The following is a 24898-nucleotide window of genomic DNA, read 5'->3' as shown; positions in this document are numbered from 1 at the left end:
AATGGATCGCCATGTGTATTCACGTGCATGTAAAAAAGACATAGTATAATGTTGTAAAGAAAAAAATACTACTAAATAAAGAAGCAATTACCTAGGTGTTTCGATGCATGCAGACTTATGTGTTATATATAACGCTGGCCCCAGAGGGTCGAGTGGGCGAACCCAGATGTGGGCAAGGTGGGAGGAGGACGCAAGAGAGAGGCCATGGCTGAGCCGTGACCAGCAGCACAGACACTCATCACAGAGAAGCCAAGGGAGAGAAGCACCCACTGGACTAATTCCTGCCGGCCATTATGGTCCACCACAACTTCGCAAAAAGCACTTACGAGGCTGCTTTCAAGGATCTTTATATGTGCCCACATACGTCAGATCTCTTGTGAAATGTAACCTCGCTTCCCCTATAAGCCTTCTCCTTTGGTGGTGGCCATGCCATGTTGGTCTAGTGTTGGCATTGGCGCTCCATACACACGAGCAAGTACGCTACCTAGTTCATGTGTGATGCACGCTATGGGTTCATGACGAGCTCAGTGTAAATTCAAGGTCCTCCCTTCAGGGTTGTGGGCCTTGAAAGCCCACTTGATACGGCATGAAAAATGTCCACATTCACAAGCTGACTGGGAGCCATATTCAGAGTTTATTTACCACAACCCCTGTCCAAAAGTGGTATTAAAGGCAAAGAAACACAACTGCAGATCTCAGGGGGTCCGGTACGTAAACACAATTGTATTGCACATTCCTGCATGTCACATACGAACATGCACATATGTTTGCCAAGACTTTCTTTTGCTGATATTGTGAGAGTTCTAAAGCATCTGAGTGACATACTTCAGACTTTAATGGATAGGGTCTAAAGAGATCTGTACAAGACTGATACACAGCAGATGTAAGGATAGTGCATGTCACCTAGGCATTGGGTCAACACCAGGGCCACTGGAATTATGCGATTCGGCAGCCACTGCATTTTCCTTGTAATTATGCGATTGCCTATTTGCCACATAATCCTTCAATTTATGCATATTCTGATTTTCACAAAAATAAAATGTGTTTCTAGCTCAGAAGGGTCAGATGTTAATAGAAACGTGGCAACATATGTTCCCGCACAGTGGAAGGCCCTCTGCAAAGGTTGTCTGGTCATCTTTCAGTTGCTCATTGCTGTATTTGTTTGTTAAACTGTACTAATGAGGTAAAATTGTTGTCCAGATCTTGTTATCATGGTTAAAAAAGACAAAATAATGATGTAATACCATCACAAAATGAGCCGCATAATGCGCATAATTTGCCTTTTCTTTCTGCATAATTTGATCCTCTCTGCCACATAATTTGATCCTCTCTGCCACATAATTCCAATGACCCTGGTTAATACCCTTATCAGCGGATGCTGCCCAAAAGTGCACTGGAATACGGGGGGTTGCAGAGTTCTCTCATGAGGTTAAATAATTTGCCTATTTGCATTATTTTGAACAAGACAAACTGACAGAGGCAAATGCTTCGCCAGTGTGACGGAATGGCCATGCTTTACTGAAATAAAAAGTGTCAGGCAGTCATTTGATGCTAAAATATTGTTAGTCAATCCCCATCAACACCTTATTTGATTGGTTTTTATTCCCTTATGAAAAGGGTTGTTCGGGTTAGATTTCAAACATTAAACTGGAAAACCCTTCAGAAAACACTGACCCTATAGTTAGGGTGCCCATACAAAAATCAGTACAAGGGCCAGAGATGGCAGGAAACGCGCCTTGAAGGCTTGTCAGCCCTCTTCATAAGCTTTCTGAGGCATTTCCAAGCAGACCTGGTTTGCTCCTGCCACCAGTAGAGCTCTTTCTTACAGTGACTGGGATGATGTTGCTTTTTATTTTATTTTTTGAATTTGGTAATTTTAGTTCCATTTATGAAGTGCAAAGGAAATGTGTCTACAGTGTGTGTTATGATATGTTTGTGGCATTTTTATAGCTCACATTTGTACCATTATTATGGCTTCACTGCGCTACCAAAGGTTTGGCCCCCCTCAAAGATTGTGCAGGAGAGCTTTATCGCATGCTGGAGTCTGTTTGAAATAGTGAGGATAAAGTAATTATTGTGTATATGTCCTTTCCTCAATAAGGTGACTTTGTCATAGTTCTCGACTTATGAGAGCATGATCACGATGGAATGGAATGTGAGTGCTTCACCAAGTTGCTGGCACATCTTCCATGTTGGTAGGCTAGCTCGTTGCCAAACAAATCAGTAAAGATGAACTGCATTTGTTGCTGGCGCCGGCTATTATGTACTGGGATAGCCAGCTACTAGCTTTTCTTGGTGGGGGGTGGCGGGGTGCTGTCTAATGTTTTCTGGTGTACCTTAGTGCGTAGTGTGTCCAGGTGGGAGATGGTGGACTATTATGAGCGAATATGTCTCTTTAAAACGCATGCTTTAGATAGCATGCCATTACAACGCGGTCGTTACAACGACTGCATTGTTACATCGCGAACCATTACATCGCAAGTCGTTACAACCACTTGCTCTAGGGGGCGCGCTGGACTTTGGAGTAGGAATAGTAAATTATACTATTCCTGTTTGTGCAACAGCAGGGAAGGTGTTGGATTGTATATCCAACACCTTCTGCCCCCTACAGCAAGTCGTTGTAACGACTTGCGATGTAATGGTTTGCGTTGTAACAACGCGGTGGTTGTAACGACCGCGTTGTAATAGCATGCAATCTAAAGCATGCGTTGTAAATGCTGTTTCCCACTATGAGCATCATTGATACCCATTTAATGGCATATCTGTGCTGTGGTGGATGTGTGTGAAGTGCTTTGATTGAGGCATTGTTCGGAGTGTCCAAAATTACTTTGTGGCTTCACTTGCGCTGAGTGATACTCAACTGTGGGCCTCATTACTTGTGTGGGGTAATATAGCATAATATATCTGAAGGGATGGTCGTGAAATCCAGAAACATGCTTGGAATCATATAGATATATGTTGCGTTTGCATCAGGAGGCTTTTCACGTATGTTAGGTGAAGCAAGAACCGCGTTCACTTCGCGCCCAGTCTTGTATTTTACATTTATGAAAGGTCTCTTCCTTCACAGACTTTATCAAATTTTCAATTATGACCTCTTTTTTGCCCACTGTGAAACCTTGTTATGTTGGGATGAGTTGTTAATGCATTCTGTGTTCATATTGATCCTATCAGCTAGTTTAACAAGCATTGGTAAAACCTTGTGGCTGTGTAAATGCCTATTATGTTTTGTCATGGATTTTACAAAACTATATTGCTGGGCAAGCTGCCAGGCTCTTTTGTCAGTCTAAAATATATTGGCTAAAAGCAAAAATATTTTTTTTAGTCTCAAGAAGCCCACAATACATTAGTAGTCGTCCCTGGCACTGAAGGAAACTAATTTGTGCGTGGATATGCACCTTGCGAAAGTGTAAGATGCCGTCACTCACTGTGAAGTCAGCCAGTGGCTGAAATGGGCTCATCCATTGCGCTGCAATGGGCATTGCTCATTGCCCTATGCTGAGTGCTGTAGTGAGCGGAAGAAAAAATGTGAAATATACAATAAAATTCCTAAAGATCAAAAGGGTTGGCTGAAATACCCTATTATTGTAATTGCATTTATATAGCTTACTACCCCTGCCGAGGCGTCAAAGTGCTTTTTGGCGAGTAGCACGCTACTCCGGAACCCAAAAAGGATTAGTGGTGAGTTAGGTTGTGGCTAACACAGAGTAGTGAACATGTACCAAGGTCTGAGATTTTAGCATCAAATAGTGATTAAGAACTATTGTGAAATATGAACAGTTGATACTGACTACCCATGCTGAAGAAGGGCTGGGCTAGTAAACTGATGCAATACAACCATAAAGGGAAGGGGTTTCAGGATGACCAACAAATATGCTAATATTAGCTACTGAAAAACTGTTATATGTAAATCCACCTCATACATATTCATTGTGGATGTCCTAATACCTGATGGCATTTTACAGTTTTTTTGTATGTACTCTGCTGCCTAAGGGGAAATACTGGGAAGGAAACAGCCCACATGTTGATACATCAATTTGCGGGTGAGGTTCTACGTTTTTTCTTTCCTTTAGAATGATTGGATAGCTCGGTAACATAAGGTAAGAGCTGAAGTCAGACAATGCACACTGGCCCTGGTTACAAGCCTGGTACTAGTACCATTGCCAGTGCCAGCTCCCATGGCAGGTGGTATTTGCCCATCTGTTAATTACACATGTGCTATTTGCACATGTACACATTGCGTTGTGTGGCCAAACGTTTTTACAAGGAAAAACTTAGTGAAAAATGTTGCTGGCATAATATTTCTATAAGACTATCTTTCTTGGAAATAAAGTACTTATGATTGTGCTGCTGGCGAATTATATGAAATAAGATGTTCCCACCGTGGACACACAGATGTTCGGATTTGCATTGCTTGGGGTTGACCATGCGTGTTCCTGGGTGCTGAAATCGGAATTTTGCGATATTTGCCATTAAGATTCTCATCAAACTATAACTGGCGAAAAATCTGTGGACGTAAGGATTTTTTGCACAAGTACAAATCGCCCGTGTGGAGGTAGCACATAGGCAAATACTGCCGACTTGGATGTTTGCACCTGAAACGGAATTAGCACCAATTGCTTACCCAGAGCCTCTGTACTTGCAGCATGTGTTTGGGCTGAAGATCACTCATTGAGTCAACAGATGAGCCGCCGTTCATCTGTTTACCTTCTTGAAGTCTCGAGAGCCTTGCTCCAGGCACTCAGAGAGGCCTGCGGATCAGGAGCTGGTGACAGCACCATTAGCCTTTCTAGTGAACCAGCCACTCACCAGCTCCTCACAGACTGTGGACAGGAGATAAGATGTCCCTCTGACATGTGGAGTGGAGGATGCGGCCGGACCCTTGTGTTCGGCCAAGATACGGCCCCTTTCCCCTTGCTGTGCCTAAACATAGGACGACTGTCACTTTATAAAGTATTAACTTTAACTTCACTGACTGATATTTGTTGTCGAGCTAAACCTGCTGCAGCAGACACATTTTAATACTGCATTTGAAATAAATAAATGCAAGTGAACAGTGCATTGTTGCACCCGTACCAAGTTGTTGTGCAAAGTGTTTAGTAGAAATGCGAACATCTGAATGACTGCTTAAGGTTTAGAATAATTAATAACCCTTATAAATCTGAATATAACACTCATAATTATTTACTTTTATTTATTAATTAATTGATTAATTAATTAATTATTTCTTTCATTCATTCATTCATTCATTTATTCATTCATGTATATATACCGTTGGAAGGACTAAACTCACTTTGAAGGTACAGGTTTAGTTGAGTAATGGAATTTTCCTACATAGCGCAAACTGTGAATAAAATCACCTCTGGGCGCTTTAGAAAACGTACAAAGTGAATTGTTAGTTGTGAACGAAGCTGATTTGAGAGCGCGGGAGCCTGAAGTTCTCAGCTGTAATGATGTGTTGTCACACAATTCCCCAGCGAGCAGCTAATGGGGTGAAGGGGAGGCGGTAGACCAGAACCCATGCATATCCAACTGGGCCTTACTATAAAGGTTAAGTAAAATACCATGGTACGTAGGTGAAGTAGTAGTCTGAGTTAGGCCCTCAGTCTGAGGACCGCACAAATCTCAGATGGGTGTAAGCTCACATTTGCTCCTGTATCTAACATTGTGACTCTGTCACTATTTGCACAACCGGCTGCTTTTTGCCTTCACTATTTTCTCCAGTGAAACCAGGTACAAATCGTAATTTTTAAGTAATGCTGCGATATCCATTTTACCAAGCAAAGTTGTACATACTTATATTTTCACTTGAGAAAAAAAAATTCTCTACTGGGAAAATATTTTCCCTAGGAAGAAGCCCCTTCCCCTACACCCATACCGACTTTGGGTGACTTCCAGTCCTGGAAAAGGACTTTTACTCCTTTTTTTTGACAGGGCGGGAAGGGCTGGGCGAAGTGTGTGTGCGTGAATACTCACACGTCACTAACTTCGCCATCAGCATGGCCCAATCGTAGCTACAAGGTAAATCCCATCTGCGCCCATTCCTTCTTTACAGGGCTTATGCTAGGAGTGTAAAATACAGTCACTGACTTGGCTTGATCAGTGGCTCTGGTAAGACTAAATTAAAGACATGGAGGGGCGGCTCCTCCACAAGAGTGGAGGAGTGTTTCCCCACCTGCTGCGAGCGCAGCAGGCAAACGTACATAATAATGCCATTTTGTTTTGCCACCAACTCGCGCTGTGTACAGCGCAAGCATGAGGTTAGGTGTAGGGCTGAATCCTGCTTTTGCAGGATTACTGCCGTCCCTGTCAGTGCGCATGTTAAGTTGGCTGACTGGCTACCTACGGCCAGCCCGACATACATACTGTAAGCCGGCCGGCCCGACATGCGCACTGTATACCCAGCAAGCCCTGGACTGTGTTAGCCTGCTCCACCAATCCTGGAGCTGCCCTCATGCTGAAAACAGCATGAGAGCAGCTCCAGGATTGGTTGGATTCGTATTCCACTGAGCAGAAAGGAAGTTCTTCCATTCCTGCTCGTGAAGTGCCATGCCAGGTAGAAGTGCTGCATTTATGGTGAGTTTGGCACCATCGTGTCTCACCATATTTTATAACAGCTAGCCGCCACTGAAGACATGCACAATTGAATCTAATGATTCAATCAGCATCTAGTTTCGGTGAAAACTGAAACTTTATTGTTCCTATCAACAGATGGATTAAATAGAGAAGCGTGCTTATGCCCACAGCGCATTGATACCGTTTCTGATGAACGGAAAACAAAACACTATCTTTGATCTCACACAAGAGTTGGTGAGATTCTCTGCAACTACCACTGACAGATCCATCTCAAGAGCATTATGTTCCCCTTGAATATGGTGATCAAAATACCATCCTTTCTTACTTCTGGAGCACATCGCATGAGCCATGGTCTTGCCTTTGTTGATTTCACCTTGTCTGAATCATAACTATTATCTTTTTTGACCCAGATCAAATCTGGATCTTCTTACGACTTTCATACTCTATTGTCTGTTGCCATGGTTTCAAATCTGTCTTTGGTCCTTTGGCTGTGTCCTCTCAGATATCAAAACAGCAGCTGCTCTGGCTTGGTTTCAAAATCATCTCTTCATACTTTTGACTCTGCCAGCTTTCATCACCTTTTTCTTCATGTGGTTGGTTGCAGATAAGTAACTTGACCACTCAGTGACAACAACGTTTCATGAGGATCGATGGTGGATTTTAGGTGGGCTTTCACCTACATTGAGTACTCAATCTTTGCCTGGTGTTGGTATTGAACGACCTCTGGATGGTGAGATCTCTCCCTTGAATTTGCTTGAGGTATCAGCATTTTTCTCCATCAACCAGAACATTTTGATTGCCCGCAGAAGATATGGGTTTTAAGAATCAGTTGTATGTGGGATTGGTCTTTTTTCTCCAAGGCATAGTGCTAACATCAGGCCGATGTTTGTATCCACACTTTAGCTCGCCTCCCTGAATACTGTGGTATCCATTTCTCTGTGATCGCTGACTTTACACAGCCGTCTTCAAACTTCAGTGGGATATGGTTGTTGTTACAAGGCAGTTGCTGCAATGTATGCCGTATTGTATTGTTCTGTGAATTACTATAGTGCTTTCCTACCTCTTGTCGAGACCGCAAAGCACTTTCTAGACTATTAAGTGATTAAAAATACTGTTGCAAATGGATGGAAGAAGTACATTTATTAAAGTGACATCTTCTAGTTTTATGGTTTGGTGTCAGGTGTGAGGCCCTGGGATTGTGCTCCAAACGTATGCATGTGATAGTCAGAAAGTAATATAAGAACAGGGTTACAAGACGCATATGTAGACCAGTCCCAGTGGTGGTTTGGTAGTCATTTGGGTCCAACAATTAGAAAAAACAAGTCTTTATTTCTCTTCTCAATTCTCAGTGGTTATTGGTGATCCTTTTCCCCATTGGGAGTATACTGCGGAGCGTATATGTCTGTACTGAGAAGGAGTTTCCAACACAGCATTTTTTAAAGGAATATCAGGTGTGGGGAGAGACTAGAGCTGAGGTTTCTTCGTTGGTTGTATTACTGAGGTTGGATTGTACCAAGGCTGGTTTCATCCAGTGGATCACCCAGAGTACAATTTATAGGGCTTTGAAGAATATCTTCTTGCCGTTAGTAACCAGTGAAGAGTTTTAGAAGACAGTATATTTTGTGGTGTTGCCTGTTTAGGTTATAAGGATTGGTCTAGCTGTAATATTCTGGATTGCTTGGCAATGGTGGCCGCTAGCTGGGGAAATCTGTGGGGCAGAGCGGGGGCGAGGGGGTGAGAATACAAATTTTAAAAACGTACCTGCAGCCTGACGTCTGCCACCTCGCTGCGTCTTCAGACGTTGTTCACTCAGGCTCCCTGAGCCCACTGCGCCAATCAAAATGCTACTCTCATGCTGCTATTAACCAGCAGGAGAAAAGCGTAGAGATTGGGCGGAGCGGGCTGGTTCCACACTCCAGCAGGGACTAGGAGCCTGTGCTCCTGAGCCTGCCGAAATCTCCAAGCAAAAGCCTTGAGATATCCAAGTACGCATGTCGGTTTGTTCGTCCTGAGACGGCGAGCCAAACCTACATGCGCACTGGCAGTGCCCTGAGCCCATCGCTCCTCCAGCGCCTGATTGCCCCGCCCTCAAGACTCTGCGAAGGCTCTGGAGTACAATGACAATAAAGCAGTTTTATTAACTGCTCTATTACCATTTTATTATACAAGCATCTGCTGGTTCCAGCAGTGGCAGCGATGCTCCTCCGCCTGCTTGGAGTTTGTCAATTCATATTCTAGAAAGTCATGTGTGGAACCCAATTGCATAATTCCGACAGGATGTCACTAAGGCCTCACATACCCGCATCCTGTCTGAAAGGCATAGGTAGAGGAAGATATGTTCAAGAACGCTCATCGTATAGAAAGAATCTCTTTTCACTTAGAAAACCCAGCATGGTTGTGCCAATATTTGCTACAGTTTTGTATGGACAAGATTCAGAATTTGGGTTTGACATGAGCCCCTCCATATGGAATCCCACTTTCTAACGTTCAGAAATGTACATTCGTGCAACAAATGAGTTAAGGAACTTGAGGTTTCAAAATGGAGTGCCCCAGGCTTCCCAGGTTAGTGTAATATCATCTGCAAGTTTTTCTCATCTAAGTGTAATCAGGAAAATCTGTTCGTATTAATAGCACAGCTGTCATCAATCAAGGTTACAGCAGTTTTTGGCTCTTGGTTGACTGTGGGAATGTCCTTCATGTAGGCGGCCACTGTTCCTGTCTTGATGCCTACAGATGGTTCAGAGCCTCGCAGCCTGATGCTCATGAATTGCATCGTAGGGCTTTCCTGTGGGACTCATTGAATTGGCATCCTAGAGAATGCAATTTAAGATGTATTTTACCGCACAATCTATGGGATGTATTGTCCACTTGTGAAACATTACTGGTCCTTTACTAACTACCGTGTGGCTTGTTATGGGCCTGAATGTAAAGACAGGTCATTGTGTTTTTTCCCTTCTTTCCTCCTTGTGGAACAGTCACCTTCTGTTCTTACTTCTCAGGGAAAACAAAACCCAACTCAGCATTTCATTACATCTTAGTTTTCTGGCCTTGATACACACAAACATCAAGAAACCTAACATAACCATAACCAGCCTAACCAAACCAAATCAAAACTAACCTACCCTAACTTAGCTTAGCCTCAACTAACTTCTAACCTCACCTCAACTACCCTCACTTAACCTCTAACCTCGCCTTACTTAACCTAACCTAATTTAACATCACCTAACCTTACCTAATTTACCCTAGCTTCACTTCAAAACTAACCTAACCTAATCAAACTAAATTTAGCTTTGGCTTATATAACCTTTAACGTAATCTAACTTAACCTTTTCCAACCTCTAACCTAACCTGAACTAGCTTCACCTAACATCTAACCTAACTTCATCTCCCCTCAGCTAACTCTAACCCAGCCTAGCCTCACCTAACCTTGCTTAACCTAATCTACCTAATATAATCCTACCTCACCTAATCTTGCCTAACCTACCCCAGCCACACCTAACCTTTAGCCTAGCCTAGAATAGCCTCACCTAATCTCTAACTTAACATCACTAAACAGCTTAGCCTCACTTAACCACTAACCTAAAATAATTTCACCTAACATCTAATCTAACATCATTAAACCTAACCTCACTTTACCTAATCAAACCTAATTTAACCTAACCTTGTCTAACCTACCCCAGCCACACCTAACCTAACCTCACCTAACAGCCTAGTCTCTCCTAACGTGTACTCTTACCTAAAATAACTTCCCCTAACATCTAACTTGACCTCATCCAACCTAACACACCTGGGGGCTTATTTACGAGAACTGTCACGCAGCGCAGCAAAGTCACCTTGCTGCACTGCACTGCATGACAGGGAAAGAGTAGGTGTGAGAAACTGGGCTTTTGCTGCAGTACCCCCCACACACTTTTTGCAAGTTTTTTGATGCAACTTTAACTGAGGTGTACTGGGTCCCTGCAAACCGGGTTCCCTGAACCAGTGTTCTTTCCTTAAAATTGTTCCACAATTGGCACAACTTCAAACCCCCTTATAAGTCTCTAGACAATGGTACCCCTGGTACCTCGGGCATTGGAACTGAAGAGGGTCCACTAGGGCTGCAGCACGTATTGTGCCACCCTAGGGACCCGTCACCAAGATCATGCACACAGCCAGTGCAGGCTGCATGTCTTGGTGCAGAGAAAACTGAATAGTTGACATGGCACACATCCCAGTATGCCATGTCCACAGACACTGCATGAGAAATAGGTAAGCCACTCCAATAGCAGAGGCCTTACAGCCCTAAGGCAGGGTGCACTATATCCCATGTGTGGACATATCTGCCTGAGTGGCTAGGACCCTACAATCTCCAAGTCCATTCTCCGAAATTGTAAGTGAGCATAAAGGGTGTAGACACCTTAAAGGTAGGTAGCCCATTCACTACTACCTGTCACACACTTTAACTCCCATCATTATAGTATTTAGGTAGCATCCCTCAAACTAGATCTTCAGATTCGACGGACCTACCGACTTGCCGTTACCCGGCAATGCAGACGCAGCAACTGAACCAGAAGAGATACACCAGCTCCGGTGGGGCAGATCTGTCTCCCTACGGAGTGTGATGCCACCAGGACCTATCGGAGCCGTGCCAAAGCAATTACCGGGGTACCAGACACCTGCAACTTACATAGAGATGAAGAGTCCTATCCAGACTCCAACTGCCCAGGAATCAAGCACACATCGAGGGACGTCGGAACCTCTGAGACCCACTTTGTGAGTGGCCCAGCTGTTCAGAAATCGACACTTCAACCTGCTTGCCCCTGACAGTGAAGACCATCTTGACGCACAGAGCCCAGCTGACCAACCTGTTCTGCATCCAGCCCGCTTGGCCTGGGTATCAAAGAACCAGCTGTGCTCCGGTGCTCCAGAGCCCTTGCGACTTGATCCCTTACTCGGGATCCCGTGGACTTACCTGTAAGTCCCCTTGTACAGCCTGTTTTGAGGTGTCCCCCCTTTTTGTAGCACCTGCTACCAACAACTCCAGCACCATGCTCCCTGCCGAATTTGGGATGTTCCCAATGATCTGCTGGTGGAACATTGGACCTGGGATTGCTACTACCCTAAAACCAGAAGGTGAACCCCGAGAACCGCCCATAGAAATGCATTGTCCTTATTTGCGCACAACTGTACGTTATTTTTCTAACATTGAAAATTCATAACAAATTAAGTACTTACCTGTGAACTAAGTTCTTGGTCTGAAATTAAGTGTTATTTTTGCAAATTGGTCTCAATTTATTTTTTGTGTGTGTGTCTCATTTGCCTCTGTGAATACAACAAATGCCTAGCACTACCATCTGTTAAACCTAACTGCTATCTATGTGTGCTGCAGAATGCAGTAAACATAGAAAGAGGAAGTAACAAGGAGAAATAAAGATATTTCTCTTTGTTACGTCTCTCCTCTGAAGGCGTATCTTTTGGGCGCATACCCAAGTTTACCAATTCTGGTAAATCTGGGAATGTGTCAAAAACAGTGCTTTAAATGGGCTGGTACTCTCCAGTAAGGAGTACCGGAACTTTTTTATTTTGAGAGGAAGAGTATCGGCACTTCTCAAGAGTGACGTAATACTTTTAATTGGAGAGTACCGACACGTCTCAGAAACAAGCAAGTACTCATCTACAGAGTACCTGCACTTTTATTTTCTATTTCAAGCACTGGTCAAAAATCATACGAGTTACATGGGAACAGCCACGCAACACCATTGGAACGCCTCCCTAGCGCAGAGTAAGGCAGCGCAGCGATTTACGTTGTGTTAATCTACTCGAGATTTATGAAGCCACTCAGGGCCCTACAAAGTGGCCGTGCGTGGCTTCATGAGATTCATATTGGACTTGCGTCACGCATGTACCATGTTGCGTGGTGCAAAAGCAACTCAACTCTGCTCATAAATATGCCCCCTAGTTTAGCCTAACCTAACCTCTAGTCTAACCTGACCTAAAGTTGTTTCACCTAACCCCTAACCTCATCTCATCTAACATAATATATTTTAATATTGTTTATAATGTAAAACAAGGCTGTGTGCGTTAAGTAACGCAAAACAAACAAAAACTAACGCAATGTGTTGATGACAAATATAAAAGTAACAACACACAATTCTTTGCAGTTTAGATTGGTATATATTCGAGCAACGTACTCACTGGAATGCCTAGAAAAGTAACTTTTCACCACGTCTGAGCCGTGTTCCCACTCAAGCACTAAAGAACCGCTTGAAGAACACAGGAACATGTTGCTACATTTATTCTGAATGTGAAGGAGGTTTGTGTGTGGCTCTCCTGCCAGCCGCGCTTCCTGTCGGAGTGTCTGTCTCCTCTTCCGTCCCCTTGTCCCTCGCTGGGCCCTAGCCGGCGCTGCGTGCCTCGGGGCAGCGCCGGTAATGATGGATGTCAAGGCGCTGCACGCCAGTGTCTGATCACAGGCAGCGCCAGGCTGTTTTATCCTTTTATGGTAAAGCTGCCACGCGCCATTCTTCCTCGCGATAAACTCTGAGATTCTGTTTGCGATCGGGCGAAATAGCAGGCGTGATGGGAACTGCGCCGCGCGGCAGTCACAGACAGATGGAAGGGCCTCGGTGGCCTCTCTAAACATTTACAGAAGGCCTTCCCCCGGTCCGAGTGGCTTTATTGATGCCTGCTGCAGTGTGACGAGGATTGGGGGACGCTAATAAACCTCCACTCAGACATGACCATAGAAGAGCATATGACTGGGGGGCAGTGCTGTAATAATTATAGGGAAATTCTTTTCATTCTGCGCCTAACACCAGAGTTTTTGCCGTTTCTCAGCGCTGCAACCTAAGTCCATGTGACCGTGTTTCCAGTCCGTTGTTTTTCATTTGATTCCGTTGTGTTCTGGGAGATGTAGTCATGCATTGCTTCCATTAAACCAATAGGACTGACATGTCTCAGTACACTGGTTTGAGACACAAAAGCCCAGTTTTGAAAACACAGTGCCCTGACGACATGGAGCTGGGTGGTCAACCTACACCAGCGGTTACTGTTACCCAGTAGAATTCAATTCACTGTATTGACCTCTGAAGGATGAAAGGCCGAGTTGTTCTGCCTTAAATTGAAAGACAAGGTATGCAGCCCACACAGATGTCAGCAGCGAATGCCTAACTCGGTGAGGAATAAGTGTGGAACAACAATAATAATAATAATAATTCTAGATTTGTAAAGCGCGACTTATTACACCTAGGGGGATCCAGGCGATTGGGGCCGTCGGAGAGATTAAGCGAGCTATTGCCCATAGTCACATGATGCTGAGCTGAGCTGAGCTGCCGCCATCGATCGAACCATGATCCCCGCACTCCGGAGTCAGCCGCTCTGGCCACTGCGCCACATCAGAACGTAAATGTACCAAAGGCTTTTATTGAAGCTGAGCGGAAGCTCTAGAAAAAGAGGCTTTCAGAGGGATAAGGAAACTTTGAGGAAATGATATTCATGGGAAGGTTTCAAGGCTGGCCTGTGATCCTGGAGTGCCCCAGGTTAAACAACAAGCATTGACAATACCAATAGGTATGGGTTTTTTCTGCTAGGCCGCCAATCTCCAAGCAGACCTCTTGTCAGCTGACCTCCTGCTGCTGAACTCGAAACCCACGCACGAGAAAGGGCACCTTCTGGACCCCGTTTTCTCTAATATCAATAATCTCCAAACACATGACCCGACCCCTCTTCCATGGACCGACCATTTTTTGGTCCCCATGCACTGGTCCTATCAGCCCGCCACGGTTCCGAAACAAAAAACTAAGATTCTAACTAGACGTTGGAACAAACTAAAACCAGAAGAATGGGAAGGGAAGTTGAGGGAATCCGACGGTCCCCTCTCCACTGACCCCAACTCCGCCGATAGGGAGTTTAACAGCTGGCTCACCAACTCCCTAGACAGCCTCATTCCACTTACAAGTGCCCTCAAGCACGTAAAACGGATTAACCACGCCCCCTGGTACACTCCGGCCCTGAACATCCTCAGGAAGGAGTGCAAAAGGACGGAGCGGACTTGGAGAAAAGATAAATCGGTAACGAATAAAAACGCCTACCAATCAACCATGAAGGCATACAAACAAGCCCTCCATAGCACAAAAAGCTCCTTCTTTGAAGAAAGAATAAAGAGTTCAGCATGCTCTGCTAAGGAGACTTTTTCCATCCTTAAAGAGCTCCTCCATGTTCCAGCTCCCCCGCAGATAGCCCTGGACCCCAAAGCAGCCGAGGAAAAATGTACCAACCTGGCTACTTTCTTTGATAACAAAATAAAAAAAATCCTTTCCTCCCTACCCACCACCAATCAGGCCTCCCCCGGATCAGCCAAGGATTGTACCCCCACCTCAAGAAATCCCACGGACTCTTCTAAACTTCCATGTTTAGCCTCATTCGGACCATTTACAGAGGAAGAAGTGGCAACCACCCTAGCAGCCACGAAAAGCGGCGCCCCCAGCGACTCAGTGCCCGTACGGTTCACAAAAAGCATCGCTCGGACCATCGTAGCTAGACTCACGGCCCTCATTAACACCTCCATCTCCCAAGGAGAAGTCCCTCTAAGCTGGAAGGAGGCCGTGGTCAAGGGATTACTAAAGAAGCCGTCGCTAGACCCCATGGACTTGTCCAACTATCGACCCATCTCGCTCCTCCCCTGGATAGGGAAGGTGGCAGAGAAGCTGGTAAATAAACAACTGTCCCACTTCCTGGAGGCTAACCTTCTCTTAAAATACTCCCAAACCGGCTTCAGACCAGGTCAGGGGACAGACACCGCCCTCCTGGCGGCCGTAGAGAAAGCGAGAGAGATCATTGACACAGGAGGATCAGTGGCAGTGGTCCTCCTGGACCTCAGCGCGGCATTTGACACTGTCAACCATCAGGTCCTAGCCCAGCGCCTAGACAACAGAGGTATACAAGACCGTGCTCTGAGATGGCTCACATCTTTCCTCTCACAACGCTCCTTCCAAGTCTGGGAAGGAGAAAGCCGCTCCTCCCCAATTCCCCTCCGGTGTGGAGTGCCCCAGGGCTCCTCACTGAGCCCCACGCTTTTCAACGTGTATATGGCCCCACTGGAGGAATTGGTCGCCCCATTCGGAGTGACGATCGTCAGCTACGCTGACGACACCCAGCTAGTGGTGACTCTATCACACCCCAAGCTAAAACCCTCCAACCTGCGTGACTGTCTCTCCACCGTCCATCAATGGATGAGCGACTCTGACCTAAAGCTTAACGGGTCAAAAACAGAGATCCTGCTCCTCGGCCACAAATCCCCGAGTCTCCCACCTGACATCTGGCCCGCCTGTATGGGTGACCCCCCCTCCCCCAAAACAGAGGTCAAGAGTCTAGGAGTGTGGCTTGAGACAGACCTCACTTTCAGGACCCAGGCTAGGAAAACTGCCGGCATCTGCTATGGGCTTCTAAGATCATGCAGAAAGGTACTGCCCCTACTACCATTCAAATCTCGCCTCCTGCTAATCCAAGGCCTAGTGCTAGCAAGGCTAGATTATAGCAACGCCATTTACCTCGGCGCACCGGAAGCCACCTACCAGATCTTACAAAAAACCCAAAATGCTGCAGCACGCCTGCTCACAAACACCCCATCTAGAACATCGGCCAAACCAGCGTTGAGGAAACTTCATTGGCTCCCCGTGAGGGAAAGAGTCGCATTTAAAGCCCTTTGCTTGGCCCACAAGACCCTGCACAACGCTGGCCCTCCCATTCTGAGCACATGGATCACCCCATATAAACCACCGAGAGCGCTCCGGTCTGAACAGGGAAACCTTATTGTGGTCCCCAGGGTGAAGAAAACCCGCGTTGGCGGCCGCAGATTCTCTGTGAACACAGCCAGAAAATGGAACGCACTTCCCCCAAACCTCAGAGCGGAACCAAACCTTTTAAGATTCAGGAAATCCCTCAAAACCCTCCTCTTTCCTTGATCTACTTGAAGTCTTCCTTGCCCCCCCCCTTTAGGATTACGAGGTTCAGCGCTGGGATACTCAAGGGTGACTGTGCGCTCTATAAAAACCTAAAAATAAATAAATAAATAGGGCAGGCAGAAGCATAAGCACTTTACAGAGAGATTCAAAGGAGGGAATCAGCAGGAGGGTGCCATGAAGGCTATAGCTGTAAATCAGTCCATCATGCTGTTCAATACAAGCACTGAAGTGGAGGTGGGAGGATACATCCAGACAGCCAACATCTTTGGGTTGAGCAAAGACACGCTTGAAGTTTCAGCCAGTGGCTGAAAAACGCTGATCAAAGAAAGCCAAGATTGAAAGGAGTGGACCCGACATGCACTCTATCAGGGCAGTAGGTAGAAAATCAAAATACCCCCCCAACCCCCAAATTGACCCAAAGCTCTGAGTCTGGCCCTCCCTAGAAGAGCTCCCTTGTCTCTTCTATTCACACATCTATCTGTTTATTCTTTCACATTTCTTTCCTCACATTGATATCCGCGATTTTGCCTTTACATTCAATCATCCATTTACACTTTCATCCATCATTCAATATTTCACCATTCCATCCGTCCATTTGCCATTCTGCCTATTAGCATCATACACCCATCATCTATGCACGCAAGCAGACATACATACATACATCCAGCCATGCATCCATCTTTTGACTTACCCATCCACCAATAAAACCTTTCATCCATTAATTGATGATTTTGTCCATCCACCCCTCCATCCTCTTAGAACTCTATTTACTCTTCCATCCTTTCATCCGTCCATCCTCCTATTCATGCACCGATCCTTTCACCAGTGTACCCACGTATCCTTTCACCCACTCATCCAACAACCCTACCTACCCGTCGCCACTTTTGTAAACAAGTAAGGTCCTTGTAGGTAATGAGTCCAGTAGCCAGTAGTGTAGATTATGTAGGTTTATTCAGTTACAGGTAAGATGGTACAGCCCCACCGGGAACAGCATCCTGCTACTCAGCCCCACTCATTCCAACTGACCACTCATCCAAACCAGGCACTCATGAACATTCTATTGCATCACACTCACACAGGCTGAGCAGCAAGGAACTAGGAGATCACAGAATACAACACTACCTTTTGCTGTAATGCAGCCTGCATGGAGAACATGTAAGGAACGCATGACTTTTTGGCCGGCCTGGGAGGGCCGTTCAAACATTCATGCACACTTTACAGAGTGCCACCTCTCATTCCCCTGCTCTGAGAGCAGAGCAGCCCCACCCCGCTAAGACGTAGGAACAAATAAAATGATAATAACGTCCAGTTATTATCATTATCATTTTTTTTTCCTTCCTTTCCACTGTTGAAAGCAGTAGGGCGAGACTCCTCCGCCTCGTGGAGGAGCCGCCACTGCATATTTGTGATGGGAAGCACTGGCTTCACCATTAGATTGTAGATCCATTGCCGTCCTGAGCTGTGTCAGGCCTCCTCTGTGGATCTCTACTTCCATACCAACTACTGCTCTGAGTATTTCCTTACCAAGCCTCGGCTACATTTGCATATTCTCCGTGTGGAAATTAAGCAAAATGCAGAAAAACTATGCAGGAGAAAGGTTCATTATGTAAAATCCTGATCCAGCATTTTGCCCATTTTTTTAAGGGACAAAGTGCATCCTTGTGTCCATTTTGGACACGAGTACGCATTTTGCACTAAAAAAATTACAAAATTATACAATATGGAAACGACAAGCACTCACAGTTAGGTTTTTTATGTACTTCCCGTGCAACACAATTTTTGGTCAAATGAAATCTCAATTAAATGATGTGGCTTAATAATGTAATCTCAGGCATTTTGCACAACAATTTTCACGAAAAATGATGGACATTACACAAATGACACCAGTGTAAACAAAATTTCGCCCTGTCCTATTCCTTACAATGCAGTGAGGGACTGGGATCGGAGTCATAGGTGGGTATCCATCGCCACTGGCTTCATGAACGCCAGGATAGAGGTAAGATTGCATTTCTGTGGCCGTGAGCTGATTGTGGGTTCATTATGGCCTCAGGAGCCCTTACTTGGTGTAAGGAGTGCAGATGTGTCTGCCCATCTTACCTACAATGAATGTAATTGGCTGCCCAGCATCTCAGTCAAATACTTTGTGGTGGGTTTAAATCTGGAATGGTCCACGCAGCTCTACTTCATGATCAGCTACACACCTTGATTATTTATTAAGTGGACTGTCAAGGAAATAGAGACTTTTTTTTATTCTGGCCATTTATGGCACCTTGGTGGACCCCACGGTTTATTTAGCCACTCCCTTGTTGAGATCTCTGCCCAGTGGCACTCTTTCTGAATGGCCCGCCTTGATACTGGAGTTCCTTAGGATACCATGTTATGGGACATGGGACGTTACGTGCGAGGGGAGGGACAACCGGAAGGTGTGCAATGTCTCATATGGTACATGTCTATAAGACACTTGGCAGTGTTGCCTTCAAAGCTTGGCAAACACAAGGAGATGATGGACGGAGCGCTGAAACTTTTTAGACACTCACCCCCAGTCACAGATCTGGGTTGAATCCATCATCGTTCTTTAGCTCACTTCGCCGCCCCAGTTCAGAACTTATTCATCTCAACTGAGATTAGAAAACCTTGTGGAACAGATGCCGCAGACGCTTGGAGGGGCAGGGCTGCTCTGATGAGAGCCTGTGTGATACTGTGATCTGTCCATAAGGAAATGGAACTTCCCTCACTGCCAGGAATTAGCCGACCATTTAGCCTGCAGCCAAGAGCCAGAGCTTAATTTACGCAGGTGGTAATGCTGGCACTAATTTCTGGGAACCAGGATTTATCTTTCATTATCAGATTTAGACTCGGAGCAAGAGAGAGAAAGGGAGAAATAAGGAGGAAGTGAAGGAGTGCAAAACAGAGAGAAAGGAGGGCATGAAACAGTATCTGCATGAGGGAGATAAAGAGACTGACATATGGGCCGGTGAAAGAAACAGCCATGAAGAAGTGAAATGGTGGAATGACAGGCCCTGTCGTGGTGATGTTCCTGTCAATAACTATGTGCACCACAAATGAGATAAGCACAGAGAATTTGAGAAGGTCCTCTACACCACTTGGCTACCTTTGCAGTGAGTTAACATCCCTCGCCCTCTTTCTCTATCCCTCCCTTCATCTTTCCCTATTGTCCTCTATCACTTTGGTTCCCTTCTGCCATCATACCAGCCTCTCGGCCTTCCTCACTCACTTCCTTCACCCTTCCATGCGACCTTTATTTCTCCTTTATGCCCCTCTTTCCTTCTGTCTTTCCTACCAGCCTTTCCTTCTTTCTTTCCTTTTTGCTCCCTCCCTCCCTCCTTCCCTCCTTCCTTCCTTCCTTCCTTTTCCTTCCTTCCTTCCTTCCTTCCTTCCTTCCTTCCTTCCTTCCTTCCTTCCTTCCTTCCTTCCTTCCTTCCTTCCTTCCTTCCTTCTTCCCTCCCTCCCTTCCTCACTCCCTCCCTCCCTTCCTTCCTTCTTCCCTTAATCCTTTATTTTCCTTCTTCCGCTACCTCTGTCCTTTCCTCCTTTCCTCCTTCCATCACTCTCCTTCCCTCCAACCTTTCTGTTACTACTCCTACCAGAAACAATTATAGTATTGTACGCCATGTGCATTCTGGTAATACATATGTAAATATCCAATGAATAAAAACCACCCGGTGCAAAATAGTTCTCATTTGGGGTGTGGGGAATAGAGTTAATGTGAATGAGTGTTTATCCATGACAAACTCTTTCTTTGACGCCTACCGATTTGGCTTTTAAGCCAGTAGTATAATGTGTAAGGGCTTATGTGTTAGTGTTTTGGCTTAGGAAAAAACATGTACAACAACTCACAGTTTTTCTTTACTAATCTATTTCAATCAATCTACACCTATTGAAAACACTCGAGGGAGGAGCCTAGCGCGCATCCAAGATGGTCGCGTGAGCACAGGGCTCCCCGGACCCTTTCTGCTCCTCGGAATTTATCCTGAGAATATCCTGATGTGGTTTATGGAATCTGGGAGATGAAGACCAGCTGAACACATATCTCTTTTCAAAAATCAATTCGGACCTGGGAATCCTGAGTTGTCGTCGTCGGAACTTTTGGGACCCACCCGACGGAGGTGACCGGGGTGAAGGTGACCCGTGGGGCCGGGCTGCAATTGAACAACAGCGGCTTCAGCGCGGTACCAGTTGCCGATCCACCACTTTCGGTTTCGGTTTTGGACTTCAGGAGACCAGCTGGCGGGTGCGCTCGGGGTGGAGAGGTGCTTCCTGGGCCTCTGCACGAGGTTTTCCTCCACCTGCCACTAGAGTGCCTATAGCCTCGGACCCCCTATACAGACATTTTGAGGTCTTCTTGCTGGCGCCCTTACACCTCTTGGTTGGAGGTCCCTTTGAGTGGCCGTGTTCACATGGGGGGCAAAGGGGGTCCCGAGGGGCGCAAGACCAAGGCCTCCCTCCGCGGGGGAGCGGTCCAGAGCAACAACATGGACCGCTACACCCAGGGCAGAGGGTCCCCTGGCGCTGCTGGCCTCCCCCCGGACGCTGCAGGGGGAGGCACGAACGTCTCTACGGAACCTTCCCTGCAGGACATTATGGGCGCCATTGCTGGCATCAGGGAAACCATCGCCACGCAATACGAGGCCCTGGCCCGTAAGATCGACACCGTCGCGGTTGATGTCACCCTGATCCGGGCCGACCTCTCCAAAACAAACGAGAGGGTCCAGGCCCTCGATACACGGACCTCCACCCTCGGTGCGGAGGTGTCGGATCTGCGGGCCGCGCTTGGAGACATCAGGGTGGTCAATGATCATATGGCCCGGCGGCTTGAGGACTTCGAGGGACGGGCCCGACGCAACAACATCCGCGTCATAGGTGTACCGGAGTCCTCCGACGGCCGCCCGGTTGACCTCGTGGTCGAGGAACTTATCCTGCAACAGTTGTCCCCGGCTGGCCTAAGTAAGTTCTTTGCCGTGGAGCGGGCCCATCGAGTTCCGGGCGGTCGGCCACGGCCGGGGGCCCCCCCGAGGCCTATCGTGGCCAAACTATTCCACTACAGGGACCGCGACGCTATTCTGCAGGCCTCACGGACCCACGGCCCGGTTCGTCATGAGAACTCGACCATCAATTTTTACCCGGACTTCACGCAACTGGTCCAGAAACAGCGGATGGGATTCCAAGGGGTGAAGCGTCGTCTCCGCGAGCTGGGCCTAAAGTATTCGATGCTCTACCCTGCAAAACTCCGAGTGGAACATGGGGATCGGACAGCCTTTTTTGACTCTCCTGTGGCCGCAAGTGACTGGCTAGACTCGCTGCCGGACGGAGGTGGCCGTCCCGGACCCTCTGCGGGCACCGCAGGTGACGGGTCCCCTTTAGAATGACTTTTGGTCCTTGATTTTGCCGTTTTGTACTGTTCAGTTGGGTCTTACTTCTTTTGTACATTGTGTTTCATTAGGACCTGTGAGGGGGGCGGGCGGGGACGGGTCCCTTTCCTCCTCCGGGGTCTTTTCGTAGAATGGGGTTAGTGGGGCGACAGGCACACTGCAAGTTGGGGGGGTTTTTTGGCCCGCAGGGGTGCAGGGTGGGGGGAGTTGGACTTGGGGTGGGGTTGGGGGGGAGGAGGGGTTGTTTTGTTGTGTGTTTTTTGTTTACAGGGCGAGCTATTGATTTTTGTCCACATCTGGGAACTGTGCTGCAGGCTGGGGGACCCTTGATTTATTGGGGGGGATGGGGGAGGACGGGTTGAGGCTTATGTCATGGAACGTCAATGGGTTGGGGGCCGTATCAAGCGGGGTGTAGTGCTGCAATATTTGCGTCGTTTGACTCCTGATGTGGTGTTTCTCCAGGAGACGCATCTGGTTGGCAATGTTTGTCATGCAATGAACAGGGGGGGATATCGCCTCGTAGCCCATTCTGGTTTCACAACTGGTTCCAGGGGGGTGGGCATTCTCCTGCGAACCTCCCTTCCGGTGGAGATCACTAAGATAGTCTCGGATGACAGAGGGCGCTATGTGTGTTTGATTGGGAGGTGGGAGGGGCAGCCCCTTACCCTGGTTTCAGTTTACGTCCCCCCGGGCCTCCAGAACTCCACCTTCACTGACTTGGGTCGAATGCTGCTTGACCTTCCGGACGGCCTCCTGCTCATGGGCGGGGACTTTAACTCTGTGGTTTCGGGTGAACTAGATCGTCACCCACCAAGGACCCTCCCCGCTGCCCAGGCATGGCTGGGTGGGATGTTGGAGACCTTCGGCCTGGTGGATAGCTGGAGATTAATGCATCCGACCCAATGTCAGTTCACCTTTCACTCGGGGGCGCATGGGAGTCTCTCTAGGCTAGACTACTTCCTTATGCCCGCGGCGCAGACTGGTCGGATTAGAGAGGTCAGGCACCTGGCGCGGGGTATCTCCGACCATTCTCCGCTGTGGCTTCTTTTTGACACCGGGTCGCGGTCTGCAGGGCGGATCGCTCCCATTAACCCATGGTACCTGCGAGACCCTACGACTCGCGACAGCCTGGTTAAGGCTATGGACCAATACTTCCTTGATAACGAGGGGTCGGTGTCGTCTGCAATGTCCCTGTGGGAAGCCTTTAAAACCGTGATCCGCGGACACGCCCTCTCCCAGATAGTGGTGGCTAAGAAGGTCAAGAGTGAGGCAGTGGTGAGGCTGGAGACTGACATCTCGGGGCTGGAGTCGGCCTTGGAGGCGAATGTCACTCCGGACGGGCTCCATGCCCTTAGCCTGAAACAGTTTGAATATAGGTCCCTGGTCACTGACGCGGCCAAAACTATGTATAGGGAGCAGCAGGGTCGACTGTACGACGCCGGGGACAAGGCGGGAAAGTTGATTGCGTGGCTGGACAAAAAGGAGAGAGTGAATCGTGTGGTCCCGGAGTTGCGTGCTGCGGATGGTGTGTGTGTGACTGAGCCGGATGAGATTGTGGACTGTTTCGCCGACCACCTCCGGGCTGTGTACTCCCCAGTGACTGACAGAGATGAGGACGACTCTCGCCTTCTACTGAGGGATATTGCCTTGCCCGGCCTGTCCGTTGAGGACCGTGAGCGGCTGGACGCCCCCTTGTCGGCGGATGAAATAGCGACCGCGATCCGCTCCCTTCGCTCGGGCAAGGCTATGGGTCCCAACGGTCTGCCCATTGAGCTATATAAATTGCGCCCTGATAAGCTTGCGCCCTTCCTCAGTCGCATGTTCCGTGAGTCTCTTGCGGCGGGTTCCCTTCCGGCTGACCAGCGTTTGGCTACGATAGTCGTGATCCCCAAGGAGGGCAAGCCGCGAGACCGTTGTACTTCTTACCGGCCTATTTCACTGCTAAATGCAGAGCCTAAAATTCTGGCGAAAGTCCTTGCCAATCGTTTGTTGAGCGTCGTGTGCGATCTTATTCATCCGGACCAATGCGGCTTCATCCCGCATCGCAACACCGCTCTTAACTTGCGGCGTCTTCACGGCGCCCTGGCCAGGGCGGAGCTCCTCTCCGAACCGGCCGTGCTGGTTTCTTTGGATGCCACGATGGCTTTTGACACCATCGAGTGGCCATTCCTCTGGGCTGTCCTGGCTAAATTTGGCTTTGGGGAAGGATTTATTGGCTGGGTGAAGCTTCTTTACACGGGACCCATGGCTCAGGTGGTGGTGAATGGGCGGGTCTCTCGGCCCTTTGCCCTCGGCAGGGGCACGAGGCAGGGGTGCCCGTTGTCCCCTTTGCTCTTTGCTCTCGCCCTGGAGCCACTCGCTGCTTGGCTCCGCTGGGAGCCCTCGCTTAGGGGGATCCGGTGGGCCCCGGGCTTCGAAGATCGGGTCTCGCTGTATGCGGACGATATTCTCCTGTATCTCACCTCACCGCGGCAGTCGCTCAACGTCCTCTTTGATGTTCTGACTTCCTTTGGGTACAATTCGGGTCTCACGATCAATTGGTCTAAATCCTGCGTCTATCCTATCTCTGGTGGTCCTCCTCTCCTGCCGCCTCGGCTTCCGATCCAAATATCTCTGAGCGGCTTTAAGTACCTGGGGATATACGTTTCGCTGGACCCGGTGGCTCGCTATGAGCAGAATCTCCTGCGTCCACTCCGGCGATTGCGGGAGGACACGGCCCGGTGGTGCAGGCTGCCCCTGTCCCCGCTGGGTCGGGCCGCGCTGTTCAAAATGATGTCCCTTCCCAGGTTCCTCTATGCACTCCAGAACTCCTTCGACGTTATCCCGGTGGCCTACTTTCGGGAGGTGGAGAGCCTGCAGAGGAGACTGGTGTGGGACGGGCGGGCGCGTATTGCTCTTGCTAAGCTTACTCTCCCCTGGTACGACGGGGGCATCGCGCTTCCTGACATTCGCAGGTACTATTGGGCCTCGCAGCTAGCGGCCATTAACCATGCC

The 24898-nt window shown here is 47.8% G+C and overlaps 1 protein-coding gene across 4 annotated transcripts in view; it reads left to right on the top strand.

Moving 5' to 3' along the window:
• MYH11 (myosin heavy chain 11) overlaps nucleotides 1–24898 on the top strand; it is a 224789-nt gene that overhangs the window by 20467 nt on the left and 179424 nt on the right. The gene's annotated exons all lie outside the window — the stretch shown is intronic.

This window comes from Triturus cristatus, chromosome 10 (assembly GCF_964204655.1).
Source record: "Triturus cristatus chromosome 10, aTriCri1.1, whole genome shotgun sequence".
NCBI classification, from domain to species: domain Eukaryota; kingdom Metazoa; phylum Chordata; class Amphibia; order Caudata; family Salamandridae; genus Triturus; species Triturus cristatus.
Note: the sequence above shows the minus strand (reverse complement) of the source record. Positions and strands in the feature narration are given on the sequence as shown.